We start from the raw sequence: 20,674 nt of genomic DNA on the forward strand, positions 1-20,674 counted from the left end.
AGCGCTCCCTCTCTGACACCACTCTGATCCTCCTCATCCTCCTCCTCTCTCCCAGAGCATGCTGGGTAATCCAGATTCTTCAGCATCTTCAGAAACCTCTCCAGCTGGTTCTTTACCAGAGAGATGACTTTATGCTCCAGTTCCTGATTAAATACACGGTAAAAAATATGATGATAGTTTGTTATAGAACAGATGATAGTTTGTTATAAACTGTGAACCAAAACTACAAAAAAAAAAACACAGTATGAAAGGCCAATCTTTATGAGTAGTGTTGGGCAAATGATCTGAAGCACCAGATAAAAACAACAGAAAGGTAGATTAAACTGATTTTTTTTTCTTTGATCCCGTCACCATTTCTTTTAGCCATAAAAGTGCAGGACATTTACAAGCGGGCAGTTAAAAAAAAATAAAATCAAATAAAATATATGAATATATGGCCTTTAAACAGAGGCATAATACTATGACTTATACTTAGGCCTGTCATGATAACAACAATATATTGTCCAAGAAATTATTGAGATAAACGATAATATTGTCATTTTAAAGCGCAACTATATAAAATGCTTTTTTAATTCTTCTACTATCCCAAAGGAGCGTAAAGACAATGTGCCACAGTAATAATATACTAGCATAATAATACTGTTACACCATTTTACAGTGAACCTAACTTTTTATTATTAAGAGCAGACATTGGGCTTACAATATACAAATATTATATCCTAAATAAATAAAACAAATACAAGTACAACCACCCTGGGACTCTGTAGGTTCTGAAAGATCGGCACTAAATATTAAACAGACATTTATAAAAAAAAAAAAAAACATTAAATAACAACATACACATTAAAGTAACATTTCCATTAATTCAACTTTTTTTTTTACTCAGGACAATAACACAAAGACACTTGCAGATTAATTTTCCTGATCATATATGTATATGCTGTAAAACATAAATAAGCTCAAAACACAAGTGTCCATATGATAAAAGACACAGTGTCCAGCTTTTGGCAAAGAGTGCTGAAAGTGTGGGATAATGAATCACTCTTATCTTATTTCTGCACTGATCACTCATAAATGGTCTTTATAAATGGTCTTTATCATTAATTAATGTGTGACATTACTGATGTGGACTTAATCATTATGTAAATCACAATTATAGACAAACACAATCTCACTAAATCTATAAAACGTAAACATTTACTGTTAACATCTTGCTGTATTTTATTGAGTATGATGAGTAAACCTCTGCAGCTCAGCTATTAATTCTTAATGACTATTAAAGATCTAAATGGCCAAACTGAAACTACTGCTAAATATGATTATTAAATTATTTTTTATTTATGCTACAATAATAAAAGCAGCACTAATTAAATATAAACAGAGTAAAAAATACAGCTTTCTTCTTAATTGATAATTTAATGTTTATTATCCTAAGTTTACTAAACAGTAATATGTTGGATGTAATCTGAAAATATGTTTATTAAAATGAATAATTATATTTATCACTTCATATTTAAAGTTTAAATCACATTTTACAGTGTTTACATGTGCTCTGGCATTAGTCACACCTACACACCTTTAATATGGAGTCCATATTTCTCCTGCTGATTTCTGGAGTCTCCTTCTGGACTCTGTCAGAAAACATAACATTAACATATGTTACTAAATGGTGATTATGAATATATCTACAGAAAGAAAGTTCCAGAAGATCAACCACCACTGCAACACTCCACCAACCTTCACGCTCACCAAAAAGTTAATTCTAGATTTTATCAGATCAGAGAATCATGTTTCTCACAGTCTGGTGTTTTTTTTGTAAAATCCAGATGTGTTTTTTACAGAGGTGAGGTTTTTGTTTCCTCCATAAAGATCAGATAGCTGGAGAGCTGCAGTGATGGTTTATCTGCTGAAAGTTTCTCCCATCTGCACACAGGATCTCTAGAGCTCAGTCAGAGTGATGATTATACACTACACTGCCCAAAGTATTCATTCACCCAATCAAATCATTAAACTCAGGTTCCAATCACTTCCATTACCACAGGTGTACAAAACCAAACACCTCCACACACAGACTGATTCTATTTGTTAGAATTTGTATTAGTAGAATTGTTTTCTCTAAAGTGTGTTTTAGTGTAGAAGTTATAGTTGTAGAATTCAGAGAAAACATAGAAGTGTCTTTTCCATCTTATTCTCCAGAGTCACGTCATCCTTACCTGAGATCAGTAGAACTGTTGTCCTCTCTGAAGGTTATAGGATGACCCATTGACCAGTCACTCTTCATGGAGACACAGCTGGGTTCAGGTGAGTCTGATCTCTTATTCTGATCCAGTCTAAAACACAACCAGTATCAGACACCATCTACAACCTTTCCAGCATGTTGGTGTGATTCTACATTCATGTGATTTTGGAATGATGGTAAATACGAGTTTCTGATTGGGAAGTGGAACATGAACACCCTTTCGATTAGTAACTACTGGTGGGGAAACTCATTAAAGACAATAAATTGTTTTTCTAGGATCTCAAGTTGTCTTTTCCTTTCAGCATTTTATGTCGTAAACACCTAAAGGTCAAATCAAAGTCAGTAATGTTCAATATATTTTTACAAAATCTATTTTTAACACTGAGCTGAAGGAGTTATAAATAACCTATACTACAAACAAATGTCTTTTTTTATTATTTATGGTAAAAACAAGAGCTATGCTTAAGAACATATATAATAAAGAATACTATTTAATGCTAAATTGCTTTTCTTTTTTAAATCAATTTTACATTTTAACAGTTTGAACTAAGTTCTATAAAAAGAAGGGACCTTCGATCAGGTGACCAGATTCAACACTAGATTTATTTTCCTGTTGTGTATTTGTCTCCCACAAATATTTACAGTGTGTGTGATTGATTAAACACTCTGTTAAAATGAAATATTTCTCAATAGATTAACAGTCCAGGTCCAGATAAGAGAACATCACCTATTAGTGACCTCTGGTGGAGTTTAGTTCTCAAGTCATGTTTTTTTTTGCATTTATTGGGTTATAATGGGTTAAACATTGATTATTTTCTAATAAGTTTATGCTTTTTGGTCTGAATTTTGGTCATTCAAGCTCAAGTAAGACTCTCATCGTACCCACAGCCCACTCTGATTTCTGTTCAACTAATAATATATATATTTTATCACGGGCAAGGTCATTGGGACATTAGAACAAGGACCATTGTACACTTCTGTTACTGTTCCCACTTTTCAGTTCTTCATTCTGTCCCTTTATAATTGCAGTAATTATCATTATTTTATAAATTTACAATAGTGCACTCAAGGTTTAATTGGTTGAATAATCTGCTGGTAAACACTGATACTGATACTTTTCAAGGTGGAACGAAAATACTGAACAAGAAGCTGTGAAGTACGACCTTTCAACTAACACATGAAAACACACTCACTTTACACCCAATCACATTATTCTCTCACCTCTCAGCTTCCTGTGTGTCCTGTTCCCCAGAGACACTCATTTTGGAGCTCATCTTCCTCCTTCAGATTACACCTAATCCTGTAAACACACACCACACACACACACACACACACACACACACACAGTTGAAACCATGTATTTCCTTCATCTTAAAGTTGTTATCTGAAATATTTCTATGTATTTCTGTTCTCTTTGTGTCTAAAACTCTTTAATATCAGATCAGACAGTAAATTCTAGTATTAAAGCTTCAGTTTTTACCTCTGTGCTTTTTATCCAAACGCTCTTCACCTTCTTCTCTCATCTAAACAGAAGCTGCTGAAGATTTCTCTTTCACTTTAAACCGGTTTAAACTGGATCAGTTCCTCACTATAGGAGGAAGTGCTGAAAGGCTTTTTATAGGTTGAAGAGAGAGGAGTGATGTGTTTCCTGACCAATCAGAACACACTGCTTAACTACGGATGAAGGGTGAAATTACACTATACCTTTTTTATAATATATATATATATATATATATATATATATATATATATATATATATATATATATATATATATATATATATATATATTTAAATGTACAGAGATGACTGTTTTATTTTCAGCACATCTTAAATTTTATAAAGACTGAAGTTAAAAAAATACAAACAATCCTTTATGCGCATTAAAAACCTACATTGATTAATAAACAACAAAAAACATATATTCATGAATACATTTATAAACATAGCTGGTATATATTATTGCAATACAAATAATTTAACGTACAGTTCTTTAATAATATTCTTTAAAAAATATTTGTGTTCGGATCTCTCTGTTTCTAAAATATTTTAATCAAGTAAATTCTGAAGAAGTTTTTCTTCTGACGCTGTTTTTTGTTATTTTCAGGTTTTTATTATTATTAAATCTGAGTACAGAAACACAGTGCAGTGAAATTAGCTCCTCCAGAACCAACACAGCACAACATGGAACAAACAGCACAATAAACACAACATAAAGTACAAACGAGCAGCGAATGTAGAAATAAATACAATAAATACAGCAGATATGAGAGAGTTTAACAGACAGGACAGTGCAGGACCGACACAGTACAGTCTAAATGTGTGTGGTGAGAATAAGGAGCAGAGATATGTACCATATGTAGCGGGTAGAGGTGTGGTGGCGTTTTAATGAGGGACTTTTATTCTGAAAGGAGCAGATCCAGGTGTAGCTGCCTTCACAATATCCCCCCACAGGTAAACTGTATAGGCGGGACTCTTATTTTGATAAGAGCCGCAATCTGGCAGATCATGACCTCACGCTGCTCATAGTCTCATAGTCTGAGGAGCTGGAGCAGGTTTAACTTAATATCCAGCAGTCTGTATAAACTCATCTGAGAAAAAAGGCTGCTGATATCAGAGAGGCTTTTCAACAGACAGACAGACTGGTTGCCAAAAATCACATTAATAAATTATAACCAAAATCTGACCATTTTATTTAGTGTTATTAAACAGCTAGCTAACCAGCCAGGATGGTTAGACTTTTATGTTGTTCAGAATTTATATTATATTTGTTTAATGCCCAAGCTAAACTGTTTTAATCTGTGTGTGTTTCAGATTCAACTATCCTTCCTACTGGAGAGGATGAAGATGAAGAGAGGGAGAAAAATAACGAATAAATAAATAAATAAAACCACTTAAAAGACTTGTCATTCTTGTATTTTGTGGGAAATATATTTGTGTAAATATGCGAGTGAGGGAAAAAATTATATTAAATAAAATAACTAAAATATATATTTTAAACTTACATTTTATTGCCAAATCTGATCCCCAGTTTTCCCGAAACTGATTGGTTCTAGCATATTTTATTTACATCAGTAATGTATATATGTTGGCCTTTATGTTTAATGCTGTCAGTAAAAGATAATGTACAACAATAAGGATCATGTGTTTAAATATTTATGCTAGAAAAGGGAATTCTGGGGTGAAATGGAAAGGCAGGAATTAATTAACATTTTGGTATTTATCTTTGAAACTTTTTGATAATTGTTTTGTTGCATAAGCAAGTATTATTAATATACTTCATGAATATTAAACAGTCCGTTCATATTTATTATTAAATATTTCATATTTGAGGAAATATTAGTTTTAAGTTTTATTTACAGTCAGTGCTTATTAAATAGAACTGGTTGGGGGTTTATTTATTAATAAGAGCTGATTAATGAGGGGATTTTAATTAAATTAATTAGGGTAAAGCTCTGTAAAGTGTGCCGCTGGTAGAGAGGGGTGAGAGGTGAAAGGGCGTCAGAGGTAAGATGGTGGATGTAGTGCGTCCGAGGCTGCATGCGTACTGTGGTCTGGCGTACTGAAAAAGCGTACTGCTTTGCCCGGCGAGCAGTGCGTACTCACCCCAATCCAGTACGTACTGCTTAAGTACGCGATTTCGGACGCAGCCAGTGTCTCCTTTTTCCTACCGATCCTCCTCCTCTCCCCCGTGACCCGGAAACTGATTTCGTGACGCCATCTTGCCGCCTGTCCGAATACCGTAGGAGACGAAAGAAGCCGCTTAAAATACTCCTGTAGTAAGCTTCCAACGGAGGATGCATTAAAGTATCCTACTCCGGAAGACTTTTAAGGATTTTTGAATGACATCACTGCATCCACGCCCACAGAGCACACGGGAATGGAGAAGGCAACGCCCAAATATACGTCATAAGCATTTTAATTAACTAGGTTCCTTATCTAATTAAACAGCCAGTAAAGCAGTAGTATAATTTATAGTTTAGATAAACTGTATGCTCAGTAAAACTATATTAATGACCCTATCTGTAACATGTTGTTGTACATGTACACATCACTTCAACATGTATGCAAAATATAATATTATTTTTGTTATTTATTATTATTTGTTTTATTACATTCAATGAAATCATATTTCACTATTAAAATAATTTAATATTTACATATGCAACCTTCATCAATAGCTAATCAGGCTGTACTTTAAAGCTTGATATGCTTGTTAAAGTTATGATCTCTAGAACTTGTAATTGTGTTTATTGATCTCTCGTTTTTATTTTTGTATGCTGAGCTCTATCCAGAAGCTGTGATTGGCTGGGCAGTATCTGGCATGTGATGAAAGTGAGCGTTGTGATTGGCTCAGTTCATCGGTAGTCAACATACTATCTAAAAGTGATCAGCTGTCCCATTTCCCCATTTACAGCTCCTTCCCTCCATTCCTCCTCCTCTCCTCTCCTCGATTCCTCCACCTACTTCCGGGGTAGGAGAGGAGGAGTAGGAGAGGAGGAGTAGGAAAGGAGGAGTAGCAAAAGTTTCTGGACGCAGCCCAGGTGTTTGGAAAAGTGAGCTTGTGGTGAAGCTTTGTGTTTAAATAAGTTGCTGGTGGAGATTTTGATTGGGTTTAATTGACTGCAGGAGATCAGAGGGTGTGTTGGTAGATGAGCAGCAGCTCTGTGGGGGGGGAGTCCACATTTTCAGCAGGTTTGGGTTGTTTGGTTGTTTTAATGTTATATTGAGGGAGTTTAAATGTTACAGTAGTTTCTATCACTGGATTTATGTGCTGTACTGGATAATGCATCATCACTAACCCAAAGTAGAGTGCTGTTGGTTTATTAAGTTTATTAAAAGAAAGTTAGTTTTATTTTAAAGTGAGTTTAGGAGCTCCAGGAAGCAGCTGGGTGTGTGTGCAGCTGCTGAGTGGTGGGTATAGTTTTTAACTTAATTCTTCTTTATGTGGAACATGTGTCTAAGTGTGTTTTATGATTTTATATAGAGCGTACATCGATACTTGAAGGTGCTGTGAAGTGAGGTTGAGTTCTGTTCTTCACCGTTCTCTATTAATTGTTCTGTATCATCTGAATGGGTTTAGATTCTATTTGCTACATAAACAAGTTGGAGTGAATAATTATTATATCTATATTCTAGGAGTGACCGGTACAGCCAGTGATAATAGCCACTGTTTTTATTCCCTACTCTTATTAATTAAGTCTTTCTGTATTTAAAGTCCTTTTTAAAGCTTAAACTAAATAAAAAGTGAATTTAGTGTTCTGTATGGGCTTTTAACTCAAGTGTATATATATATTTTATCTGGTGCCTTTTAATAGGTTGTGAACATTAGGACTTTTTTTAAACTTGTTTTTTAAGAGACTTCGTAACCCCCTTAAAATAATAATAGTATATCAATTTGCAGTGTCACAGTTTTGAGGTTCTAAATCGTATTTTGAGTGTATTCTTATTTCTTGTAATAGTGATTGATTTTCTTTATTTGGTCCTTTACAAATGTATTTTATTTATTTTTATTTATAATTTTTTGTTTTTGTGTTTATTTGTTAAATGAGTTGAAACCTGGCCTAAAAGGTCAAATTCATTACACTCTTAATTATCACTAATTATGAAAGTACTTAAACTATTGGTATCAGCATTGTTACATGTACAGATTTTAATATATATGTGAAGTTTTATTACGGGTGATTTTATGTGATTTATTTTATGGGTTTTTGCTACAGAATGAGTGTCCTTGAAAAAAAAGTGCTAACCATGTGTTAATGCTCTGCTGCTCTAGATCTCTTATAGTCGTTATTATTTCCATATTGAATGTTATTTTTCCTGTTTTAGCATCTTTGACACTTTGACTCTTTAAAATCAAACAATAAATGTGTTGTTAAGCATCAGCCTCATTTAGTTTCTGTGTTGTTTATTAAAGTTAAATTGAGTGTGCTGCTAAAGTGATGAAATAAGGTAACGAGGGGCCACACATACTGTATCATATAGATCCTACATGATCACAGCAGTTACTGAGGTAGAGAGTATATAGTACTGAGTGGGATATAGAATTAGCAGCAGATTTTGCTGATGGGGATAAAGATAAATACTCTGTGCTGCTCTTAAGATCCAAACCCCAACATTACTGATACCAACATGGAGTTCTTCACCACTGAGCCGCTGTCAGTCAGTAAAAGTCCTCTGCTGTCTCTCTACAACTGGAAGGGACGAGGACACGCCCACACCTAGAGACAAAATAACACATCTTTGTTGGTAAGATTTTAATCTGAGTGATCACCTGTCTTGTGAAGATCATACATTTTAAACATCATGGGAATAAACTGAATACAGCATTTTAATTTTGGATTTTATTCTTTATTTTATTTTAGTGAAGGAGTTGAAGAGGAGTGTGGAAGTCTTTGTACTGAAATAAAGGAAATGAGGAGAAATAGCATTTAATCTAGGGGTGGGTGAAGTAGCCCTAAAATAATATGATCGTATTTCAGGGTATTTTTGCAATAACAATATTTTGGTGATATGACAAAACATTACATTTATAAAAAATATATTACAAGAATATACAACTGCAAAAATAAAAATAAACATTAAAGTTTTATTCAGTATAAATGAGTTTCATTTAATTAGTAGAAACAAATAAACCCTAATTTCATATAAATATTATAATAATGTAACAAAAATAATGTAATAAATATACCACAGAACTCAAGTGCTGCATGTTTAGTACATTCATATAAACTGCACTGAAAATTAAATACAGTAAAATATACAAATACAATATAGACAGAGTTTTAGAATATCATATGAAGCGTTTTTTTATCATATAAAATCTTTTGGTAATATAATTGAATATATGATTTGATCTGGAACAGCCCTCATTTAAACCTCTATAAAAAGATCCTAAAGGTTCAGAATGAAACTAAATCTTTCTGGTTGAAGGTCAGTAAGAAATCACACAGTTTGACCACACCCCTCCCTTCTTTAACATATATTGTGTTTGAGGCTATTCTATACACTGTATTTAGAATGTCTAAGGTTTACAGTTTAATAATAAATGTATCCTGCACACACTGTCTATTATAAACAGCTACAATAATAATAAGAATATAAATCATTATAGTTGTGTGTTTTTTTCTACCAAAAGTTTTTCCCTCATTGAATGAAAGCTGAGGTCTGTGTATCATCTTATACCACAGTGATACAAATACACTAATAACACTCAAACCAACAACATGGGGTACAACGACAATCACAGCAACCACCTACTTACACCCTGTTAACCACAGACTGACCATCACCAAGGCAACAAGCTAAAATACTAAAGTGACAAACTTTCAACTATACAGCACCCAATTATAAGCAGCTTTGCAACAACATAACAATAACATCAGTTATTAAAAAAAAAATATCAGGTTTATTACTGCAAAAACATATAGCATGATATTAGTTTAGCATTATTTAATCACTGCTGAGAACATAATTAATTTAATTAATTTCAGAAAAAAAAACTGAAAAAATGTCAGTAAAATGTTTTACCAGTTGTTATGTTTGGGATTTCAGCTGACAAATCATACAAAAGTACATAGATAAATTAATCCGATACCCCATAATTCACTTCGCACTGGCAGTAACATCTAAACCCACCAGATGGAGCCAATGGACTATTTTTCATACAGTCCCTTACCAGCCCTACTACACCTTACAGACAGTTCATACTGTGGAGGAGAAACAGATACCAGTCTTCACACCTCAATAAAACCTTTCATAAGTTTCATAATTAAAGACAACAGAAAAAACTCTCACTCAGAAAATGAAGACAGACATTGTTGGGTTTGATTAAACTATATGAAGTCAATATATTTATTTAAATATGTATTTATTCACATATTTTATAGGAACAATTCAGATAAACACTGTTACACAAAATACAAGTTATGTAATGTAAATAGGAATTCTAGCTGAAGCTAATTTCCAGCTCCTGTTTCTGGTTAGAAGTGCTTAAAAAGAAATAAAACACATTTTAAGGCTCTGTAATAGTTAAAAGAATGAGTTTGGACAGAGTTTATACAGATTCTGAAGATTTCAACAAATGTCTAATTGATTTAAACAACATGATAAAAGTATAAGACAGTGCTGAACTGATCACTGTCGACTGATTAACCCTCACTGCTCTGTCTGCTATACAGAATATAAAAGTGTACTATACTGTATGTGTAGATTCAGATCTCTCTAATCCAGATTCCACACCACATTTTAGCACAGCCAATGATTTAGAGCTCGGGGTATTTACTCAAGAGTCTGAAAATGCTGCTCTACCTCTCACTGACTTTCAGTAGGAATTAAGAATCTTCTGGAACCAAAATATCATCTGTGAAAATTTCAGTTTTTGACAGACAAGGTTCCCACTTTCCTACTAAACTCCACAATATAGAAATCAACAAGGTTCTATTTCCACTCTGATAAGAAGATTAGAGCTGTTCTGATAATGATCTGTTACTGTTTAGTTCAGCTATTCCAGCTGCTGAACAGCCGGATCTCACTTCAGAAAACAGAACAGAATGATCAGACATGAGCACACACTTACAGTCAGCACTCACCTTATTAGATTGTGAAAACATCCACAAGCAACAGAAATTGTATAAAATCCTCTAAATCTAAAACTCTCATTCTCTGTCTGACTGAAACTCACTGAGCACAGTTCCACACACAAGGTGATTCAGAACAGCTTCATCAAACAAACTACAGCTTAATCCTATAAAACCACACACTCACATACCAAACACTTCACACTCTACACTGTAGAGATGGAGACTTTGGGTTAATTTTAGTCAAAACTACAAAATTAACAATGTATTATATGTTTAATTATAAATTATATACTGAAGACATTAACCCTCTTTCCTCTTTGATAAGACTATAATAAAATTATTTGGTTTGTTAATTTAGTTAAATGGTTAATATTGTGCTGCTTCTCTAAACAGAGTCACAATAATGAGTCTTAGAGAGTAATATATTCTCACTGCACTGAGAAAAGGCTGTGAAGTTCATCCTGTGTTTAAAAGTTAAACAGGTTTGATTGAAGTTGATACAATATTTCCAGTGACTGTGAACCACAGTAAAACACTCTGTTTCACACAGGTCTGTTTTCACCCTAAACGTCACTAAAATAACGGTCTGATCTGGTTTGTTCTGCAGGTCAATCAAACACCTCCTTTCTTTAAAAAACAGAAAGTTCTTGGCCATGCTGTGATGTAACCCACCTGACTCTCAAACAATGGTAGCTTAGCAACACTGCCCAACCATGAACTCAGTTATAACCCAAACATACTGTTTTTATATTATCAAATTAAAATCACCATTAATTGGTGCATTCTGGGTAGAATTCTACCAGTCCACTGTATACAATATTACCTTAACAAGTTAACCCAACTCTAAAACACTGTAGGTGATCAATTGTGTGTGTGTGTGTTTCAGAGACAATAATTCAGTAACTCACTATAGTTTCTCCAGTTTAAAGTGAGGATGTAGATCAGAGAGCAGCTTCTTTCCTGACTCTCCTGGATTATTGAGTTTCAGATTCAGCTCTCTCAGGTGTGAGGGGTTTGATTTCAGAGCTGAAGCTAAAGCAGCACAGCCTTCTTCTGTAATACTGCAGAATTCCAGCCTGCAGAGAGAAGGAGTGAAAATACAACAGATAAGTGTACAGTTATATTCACACACTAGGAGTGTAAAGACCCCCCATACACCCAACCCCCACCAGCTCCTAACTATGTTGTAGGAGCAAGTATAAATAAGCTTAACTATACCTGTGAAAGAATCAGACCTGTAAACGTATATTAACATGTCTTGCAGTCATTAACATCATATAGACAAACACAGGGTAAGACAGGCATTAGTATTGGATTTTATATATCCTGCATTCCAACCCTCTGCTATTGACCTGTAGAACTACATTAAACACTGCCAAAGAGAGCTGTGTAAATTCCACCCACAGAGAACACTGATAGTTCTACTGAGCTCAAGAAGAGACCTGAATGTTCATCACTCTCTCGATCTGTTGCACAAAAATGTGCATGAGCAGCTCGATATACTGATTTGTGGGATACTGTACATGATTTGTGGCTGTCAGGGAGACACTATCAATATGCAGGAGAATCCTGCGGATCACAGGATCTGTAAAATCTCTGAGTTAAAGACGAATAAATAAATCACTCTGTTACTTTGTGTAGAAGAAATTTCTCTCCTATAGTGTTACAGAAACTACTACAGCTTCACTCCTGAATCCTGCAGTTCGTTATTACTCAGGTTCAGTTCCCTCAGAGTTGAGGAGTCAAATTGGGGTCTTAATAAAACGATCACGAAAAAAATGTCCACAAGTTGCTTAATAATCTGATATTGCAAACAAAGAAAAGAACATAAATTACCTTTTTTCACTATTAATGTTTTTTAGGATTAATCTTTTGCAACAACACTTGGCGTTCCATTTTTCTTTTAGCAATACATTCCTTTTTTTGCGTTTCTCCGTTTTGTTTGCTAGTCTATTTTGACCTCTTTTTGATGTGAGGTCAGGGGAAGAGGAGAGGGGCGTGGCCAAACTGGAAAAGGGGGTTATGGAGGATTAACGTCATCAGCTGGAGCCTCTGTAGCTATATGTAATGCTGGAGTTCTGACCGAGCTAACCAGGCTGAACAACAGCTGTTTACAGTTCATAAGTTAATGCTAATCATTTATTTTACATATATATAATTATTAAATTATAAAATATTGTTGTTTTCAGTTAAATTGAGCACGAGGCCGAATTTGGCTTCTTTTTCACCAGCATGCTTGCTGCAGTTACATGCGGCCGCCTGTAGATGGCGGATTTTAACAGTAAAAAGCCCCATTAAAACAACGCTGTGCAAACGCTCTAAATAAAAAGGAAAAACACAGAAAGACCTCCAAATTTATTTTAGACTTCAATATAATGTAGATAAATTAAGAGAATAAGACATAAAAAAAGAATGTATTACACTTCCAGGGGGAATTAGACTGTTCCAGGAACTTATATTCAGATACACACAAGTACACACGTCAGAAAAATATAATAATAACAAAGGAAGACATTTTCTCATACCAGAATGTGATTTTAGATATTTTCTTTTGTGATAGTTTTATTTTCTCGTCAGCATTAAAGACCCCAATTTGACTCCATAGAGTTTGAGCTGAAAGATGAGGCCAGATCTGCACATTTAAAACTTACTCTTACACTCACTAACAATAACACACACAGACACACACACACAGTCTTTTTGAGAGTGGGCAAATTAGGCCTGGACAATAATTCGATACCGGTAGTTACCGCGATAAGAAATGTTTCAATAAAGGTGATATCATTTTTGTGTCATATCGATATGTATTATTTACAGAATCTGTCACGGACAGGCGTTTCACTGCAGAGCTGAACACAATCAGCCTCCGTAGCAGGACTACATCAGTGCGTGATGATGTAATCACACAGACACGTAGCCAGATAGGCTCGGCTAGGCTAGGCTAGGCTGGGCTCGGATCCGCTCCGCTCTGCATCTAAAATGTCCCGCGGTGAAGCCAAACCGACTCTAACCGAGCGGTTCCGCTACATACAATATTTTCCTTATTCTGGCTGAAGCAATTTTGTAGTTTATGTTGCAACTGAGTTATTTATAGATGATAAAGCCTATAGGATTGATTATTTTAGGGGGATATCATGTTCCTTTTATGTGTATGAAGGCTTTTTGCATTCTTTATCCTGGTTGAAGCACATTTATTTTGATCTGTTAAATTTGTTTACAAAAGCCTCTAAGAGGCCTCTGTTATAATTTAAAGTTATTTATATTGGTAATATGTATATAGGTTATAGGTTTATGTTTGACAGGGATGCCATGTTTTTGTTTTGCTATATGCAAATAAGAGTGAGCATTGATTTATTTAGAAATGTTTTATCATATTAAGTGTTATATAGTATACTATAGTTTTTGTGAGAGGAGGCTTCAAAAACTTAAATTACATTTTCAGACAGTAGCAGGTACAGATTTCCATTGCATTACATTTATTCCTAGCAGTTTTTCTGAGGCCTTCAAAGTATTTATATCGATATTGAAATTATATTGTTACAACCGAAATTAAGGAATATATTGTGATATAAATTTTGGCCATATCGTCCAGCACTAGGGCAAATATATATCTGAGATTTTTTTTTTGTTCCAGGTGGGATTATTATATCATAGTGTGAGGAATACACAGTGCTGTAACCTCCAGAATATAAATAATATCTGTTCCTGTTTACTGTTGTTTATTACTATTATTATTATTATTATTATTATTATTATTATTATTATTATTAAGATTTTACTGAAGCCGTGTTGAAATGATCTTTTGAAAACCTGAGAGATTAAAAACGAGTGAAAACAGAATGCCCTGAAATCAGCTCACACACGACACCTCTCTCTTCCTCTGTCACGTGATCAGCTAATAAACTCTCATTTATTGAGTTTACCTGTTAAAATCCATTAGCCCCTTAGATTTACTAATGGAATATATCTGGTCCTTTAGTAAAAGCTCATTTAACTAACAGACTAGGAGGGTTTGGGTCATCTAAAGTTTATATTAACATCTGCCAAAAATCTCTATGAAACATAAGGTTACATTCTTTTACGTAAAAGACCACCATCATAAGTACTTTTAGTCGAAAAAAGGTGCCGTAAATGTAAATATACATATAGGCTTCCTCCCTGGGAGTGTTAGTGTGTGTGTGTGTGTGTAGTGGTGTGTGTGTGTATGTGTGTGTGTGTGTGTAAAGGTGAGATGCTCTGTTTGTGGTATTTTGATTATCTTACCACAGTTTCTCCAGTTTACAGTGTGGATTCTTCAGTCCAGCAGAGAGCAGCTTCACTCCTGAATCCTGCAGTTCATTATTACTCAGGATCAGATCTCTCAGAGTTGAGGAGTTTGAGCTGAGAACTGAGGCCAGATCTGCACAGCTTTTATCTGATAGATTACACCCAGCCAGCCTGAGAGAGAAATGATAATCCATTAGAAACACTGACATATAAACACACACCCCTATTAGTATATATTTGAGATAATTATGCTTTATCCCATAATAGTTATACAATCCTTGTTTAATTAAAATACATCTAGTAAATATATATTGTGTAGAACAGTTCATGTAAAAATATTATACTATTATTTACTGAATTAAAATGAGTGAAGCTGAAGATGTTTTACATATTTAAGAAATGTTTAACATGTTTCCCTTCCTTTACTATAAACAATAATATGCACCTGAATACATATACATATCCTCCACACACACAAACTAACTCTAATTTCTTTATCAATAAATTGGTTACAGAAAATGTTCAGTGATTATTTCATCAATTATTAAAGCAAGACATGATCATTCATTTAGCTGAATCTCACACACTGCAGATTAAACTAACACTGAACTTAAATTCAGATAAACAGACATGCATGTACTTCTGATAAAGAGCTCAGAATAGAACACTTTCCCACAGAGAACATGCTGCTCAGTGTATTTCTCTATATGAGGGTGAAATTAGAATAAGATTATTTAGTATTGTTTTAAATGATTCTGTTGAACCACACTTCAAAAGCAATGTCTGGTTTTCATTTGTTTCATTTGTATATAACTATATTCATTTAATATAGTTGGGGGTTTAGGGTTGGCGGAAGTGAGATGCAGAAGGGGTTACAGGGGGAGAAAAAAACAAACAAACAAAGAAAAAAACAAAAACAAAAAAAACAAAGAAAAATTAAAATTAAGAAAGAAATAGACATATATATATATATATACCAAAATATAGCTAAACAGAAAACAGAATCATGAAGTTATGTGCAATTTTAACTGCTAGTTTTGCTACGTTTTATCTTGTGTTGGAGTATTAAATTATTATGTGATTTACTGTAATGTTTGAATTAGATGTGTCCAAATTGGGTCTGAATCTGTGTTTTTGGTGGGTTCTGAGTGTCTAGAGAGAGATAGTCTGTTAGTAGATTTTTCCAGTGATTGATGTTTATGTTATTTTTGTTTTCCAGTTTATGAGGATGATTTTCTTGGTGATGACTTGTGACATTAAGATTATTCTATTGTTTTGTGGTGTTGTGTTAGTGGTTGGTGTGTCTCCTAGTAGGCAGAGTGATGGTGTTGGGTGGATTTGGGTGGTGAGGGCATGAGATAGGAGGGTGATAACTTCTTTCCAGAACTGGTTAACGGGTGTGCAGTGCCACATAGCGTGGATATAATTATCGACTGTATTTTGATTTCAGTGTGTACAAATTGGTGAGATAGTGAATCCCATTTTATACATTTTATGTGTGGTGTAGTGAACTCTGTGAATAACTTTATACTGGATAAGTTGTAAATTAGTGTTTTTGATCATGTTGTGATTATTATTACACACCTGGACACACCCAGAAATCAGCATTAGGAGTTAATGATAAATCTTCTTCCCATTGTTTGCACTGTAAGCTAATAGTAAGATTCAATTGAGATATTATTTTATATATTTTGGATAATATTTTATTTGTTGTAGTAATGCTAAGAAATTCTGAAATTGGTGTAGGCAGGTTTAATGTGATTGGGGTGATTTTTGAACAGGTGATCGATCTTAACTGGTGGTATTGTAAAAATTGAGTTCTCCCAAAGCCGTATTTCTGGGTTAATTGTGGTAGTGACATTAAGGTGGTATTGTGATACATGTGTTTGAGGTGTGTGATCCCTTTTTTGATCCAAGGTGGGTAGTTTAGTGTTTTTTATCAATGATAAAGTCCGGGTTGTTCCAGATGGGTGAATGTCTGTTTGGTGTGAGTACAGAGTTTGTTATCTTGTGAAAATAATGGTGGAAGTTTGGTGCCTCTAGGCCGCCATGTGATTTTGAGTTCTGTAACATTGTGAGTTTGATTGTGGGTGGTTTATTTTTCCAGTAATATTCAGTTGTTGTGATATTTAGAGTTTGAAACCAGGTGGGTGGGGCTGAATGGGAATCATTGAAAATAAATAATTGATTTTTGGTAATACTGTCATTTTAAGTGTAGCAATTCTGCGAGCAAGTGAAAGGGGGAGTGTTGTCCAACGGCAGAGATCATCACTTATTGATTTAGTTTAATGAGTTTAAATTGAGTTTAAACAACTCTGACAGCTGGGGGGAGACCCTCACACCCAGATATGTGAATTAGTGCACATGGGGGTGGGTAGTGTTTTCAGTTTAACATCAGGTTTATTTATGTTTATTGGGAGAACTGCAGATTGTGACCAATAGATTGAATACTCTATTTTTGAATAATTTCCGATTGTTTGGATTGTTTCTTTTATTGAAATAACTGTTTTTTGTAGAAATAGTAAGATATCATCTGCATATAGACTGATTTTATGTTGCATGTTGGGTGTTTGGATTCCTTTAATGTTTGTGTTTTGATGTATCGCTGCTGCTAGCGGTTCTATGAAGATAGAGAATAGATAAGGAGAGAGTGAGCATCTGTCACCATAAACAGGTAAAAAGACTGAATGCAGATGCAGACTGGGTTTATTCAAATAAACAATCCAAAAGACAGGCACGGGTCGAATCACAGGCAAACAGGGTATTCGGAGGAAAAGGCTGAGACGAAGTAAATAAACAAGGCTAGAGGTCAGACTACCAGAAAAACAATACAAATATAATGCTCAGAGCTTAGAGTTCAAATGAAATGCTAAGACTTCGCAGAAAGTCTCTTAACTGGAGCTCCTTTATAGAGCTGGTAATAGAGTTCAGGTGCTCAGGGTGGGGCCGGTGATTAAAACTACGGTGAAGCCAAGCGCTGTTGGGCAGGAGAGGGTGGAGTCGGCGGGCTGACAGCATCCTTGTCTAGTTCCCCGGTGTAGTGTGAAAGGTTGAGATATTATCCCATTGGTGTTGACTGTGGTCTTAGGTGCAGTGTATAAAATCTGTATCCAATTAAGAAATAATTCTCCAAACCCGAGTTTGTGCAGTGTGGTGAATAAGAGTTTCCAGTTCACTCTATCAAAGGCTTTCTCTGCATCCAGGGTTACAACTGCTGTTGGTATGTTCTGGTGAGAGGTGTAATCTATTATGTTCACTAATCTGCTCATATTGGTGGATGAATGTCGACCCTTGAGGAATCCAGTTTGATCAGGATGTATTAAATTATGGATTATTGTTTCTATTCTGTTATCTAGAGCCTTGCTGATTATTCTTGTGTCTGTATTTATTAATGATAATGGTCTGTAGCTGGATGGTAGGGTAGAGTCTTTGTTTGGTTTAAGGTGAAGGGAGATGATTGCAGTATTCATGTTTGTTGGTAGTTTTGCATTTTGTTTAATTTCTGATATCATTCTGTAAAACAGTTGAGATAGGGATGACCAAAAGTGTTTATAAAACTCAGCAGGGAATCCGTCAGGTCCTGGTGCTTTATTGTTAGGAATGTGTTTTAGGGCTTTGTAGAATTCTTCTGGAGATAATGATATTTCAAGTGTATGTTTTTGGTTTTTGGGTAATTTCGGCAGTTTGATGTGGTCCAGGAAGTTACTGATTTCATCTAAGTTGGTTAGTGGTTGGTAGTCGTGTCTTAATTTCATCAGATGTCTGTATTTTCCCTTCTGAGTTTTTTATGGTTGGAATAATTGTTTTTTTTTTATTACCCTTAATGAGATTAGCTAAATATTTTCCAGATTTATTTGAGTATTCAATGTTTTCATGTCTCAATCTTTGTAATAAGAATTTAGTTTTCTTGTTTTTTAATTAATTTAGATCATATCATAGTTGCCGAAGTTCTTTTTGCTTTTCTTCAGATATACTTATTCTACTTATATTCTTTAATTTTTTATTCTAACTTTACCTCATGTTCTGTTTCTTTCTTCTGTTTAAATGTAGCATATGATATTATTTTTCCTCTTAGAACCGCTTTGCCAGTCTCCCATAAAAGTGTTGGTGATGAGTCTGGAGAATAATTTATTTCTAGAAACGATACCCACTCTCTTTTTATATAGCTGTTGAATTGTTGATCGTTAAGTAGTGATGTATTAAAGCACCATCTAAAGGTCTGTTTATGTTGTTGGTTTGAATTCCATATCATTGAGACAGGTGCATGGTCACTTATTGTGATAGGGTGAATTTATATATGTACAATGTTTGAGAAAATTGAATTACTAATTAGAAAATAATCAATGCGTGAATATGATTTATGTACTGCTGAGTAAAATGTGAATTCTTTGGTTGTTGGATGATTTTGTCGCCACCCAAAATCCTGCATGTACTGTTTTATTATTTCAGTGGAATTCCAGTTGAGTGTGTTCTGAGTATGAGCTGATCGGTCAAAAGATGAATCTATAACAGTATTAAAATCGCCTATGATTATAATTGAAGAGTTAGATAGTGAGGAAATTTGTGTAAAAAAAAGTCATGAAAAAATGAGGGATTGTCAATATTTGGTCTGTAGATGTTAGCAATGGTAAAAGTGTGGTTGTTAATGGTGATATTTATGATGATAAATCGTTCATCTGGGTCTGTGATTGTAGTATTGTGTGTGAATGTGATTTTGGTATGTATTAAAATGGCTACACCTCTTTGTCTAGAGTTATAATTGGCTGTAAATATATGATTGTGTTCTACTGATTTCAGTTTATGTTGATCTGATTCTGTTAGGTGAGTTTCTTGTAGAAGGTATATATCTGCTTTTAAACGGCTGAGATGGAGGAGTATTTTAGTTTTTTTCTCTTGGGAGCCGATTCCATGTATATTCCATGTAATACATTTTAATTGTTGCATATTGGAGTGTTGGTGGGTGTCAGATAGTTTGTAGATGATAGTGTGGTGATGTTCATGTTTCTGTTTAGGCAGATGTAATTTTATCTCAGGTAAGAGATAGAGAGAAAGATTAGTGTAGGCATGAACAGGGTAGTGCGGTGTTGTTTTCCTGTTTTATGCATAAAGAAAAGTGCAGTGTAGACGAGTGCGATGTAGTGATGGATAGTTATAAATACATATTCAGACAGTATTCTTATGTACATTATTTGTGTATATATTTGCATGTATATTTCTTATTAAAATACATAGATAGATAGATATATCTAGATAGATAGACAGTTATTCAGTGTGGTGCGTGGCCAGGTAATCAGCTGTAGTGCGTCTCCATTAATGAGCACCCAACCGGCAACAGTACAGCCAGGGTGTGATTTCCTTATCTCTGTACAGCTGACCATCTACATAGAGTTTATCGATGGAGAGAACTGCCCTTTTTCTGTTTTGTATGAGCTGTTTTCTTACGGTGAGTAGTTTTTTCCGTCTGTCAAGTATTTCTCGGTGGTGCTGGTTAATGTCGTAGTTTGTTCCTTTCAGTTCTTTCCTTTGCTGAATATTGTTTGTGTTTATAATGTTCCACTTTTGCTACAATGGGTCTGGGGCGTTTGTAT

The 20,674-nt window shown here is 34.4% G+C and overlaps 1 protein-coding gene and 1 long non-coding RNA gene across 2 annotated transcripts in view; one reads left to right on the forward strand and one right to left on the reverse strand.

Annotated features, from left to right (window-relative positions):
* Positions 1–13,813, forward strand: part of LOC125789922 (uncharacterized) — a 286,929-nt gene extending 273,116 nt beyond the window's left edge. The window contains exon 3 of the long non-coding RNA XR_007429940.1: positions 13,596–13,813. This is a non-coding gene — a long non-coding RNA (uncharacterized LOC125789922). The remainder of the gene's footprint in view (positions 1–13,595) is intronic.
* Positions 1–20,674, reverse strand: part of LOC111188312 (NACHT, LRR and PYD domains-containing protein 12-like) — a 1,256,108-nt gene that overhangs the window by 322,950 nt on the left and 912,484 nt on the right. The window lies entirely within an intron of this gene.

The sequence above is a fragment of the Astyanax mexicanus genome, unplaced genomic scaffold (assembly GCF_023375975.1).
Source record: "Astyanax mexicanus isolate ESR-SI-001 unplaced genomic scaffold, AstMex3_surface scaffold_32, whole genome shotgun sequence".
NCBI lineage: Eukaryota > Metazoa > Chordata > Actinopteri > Characiformes > Acestrorhamphidae > Astyanax > Astyanax mexicanus.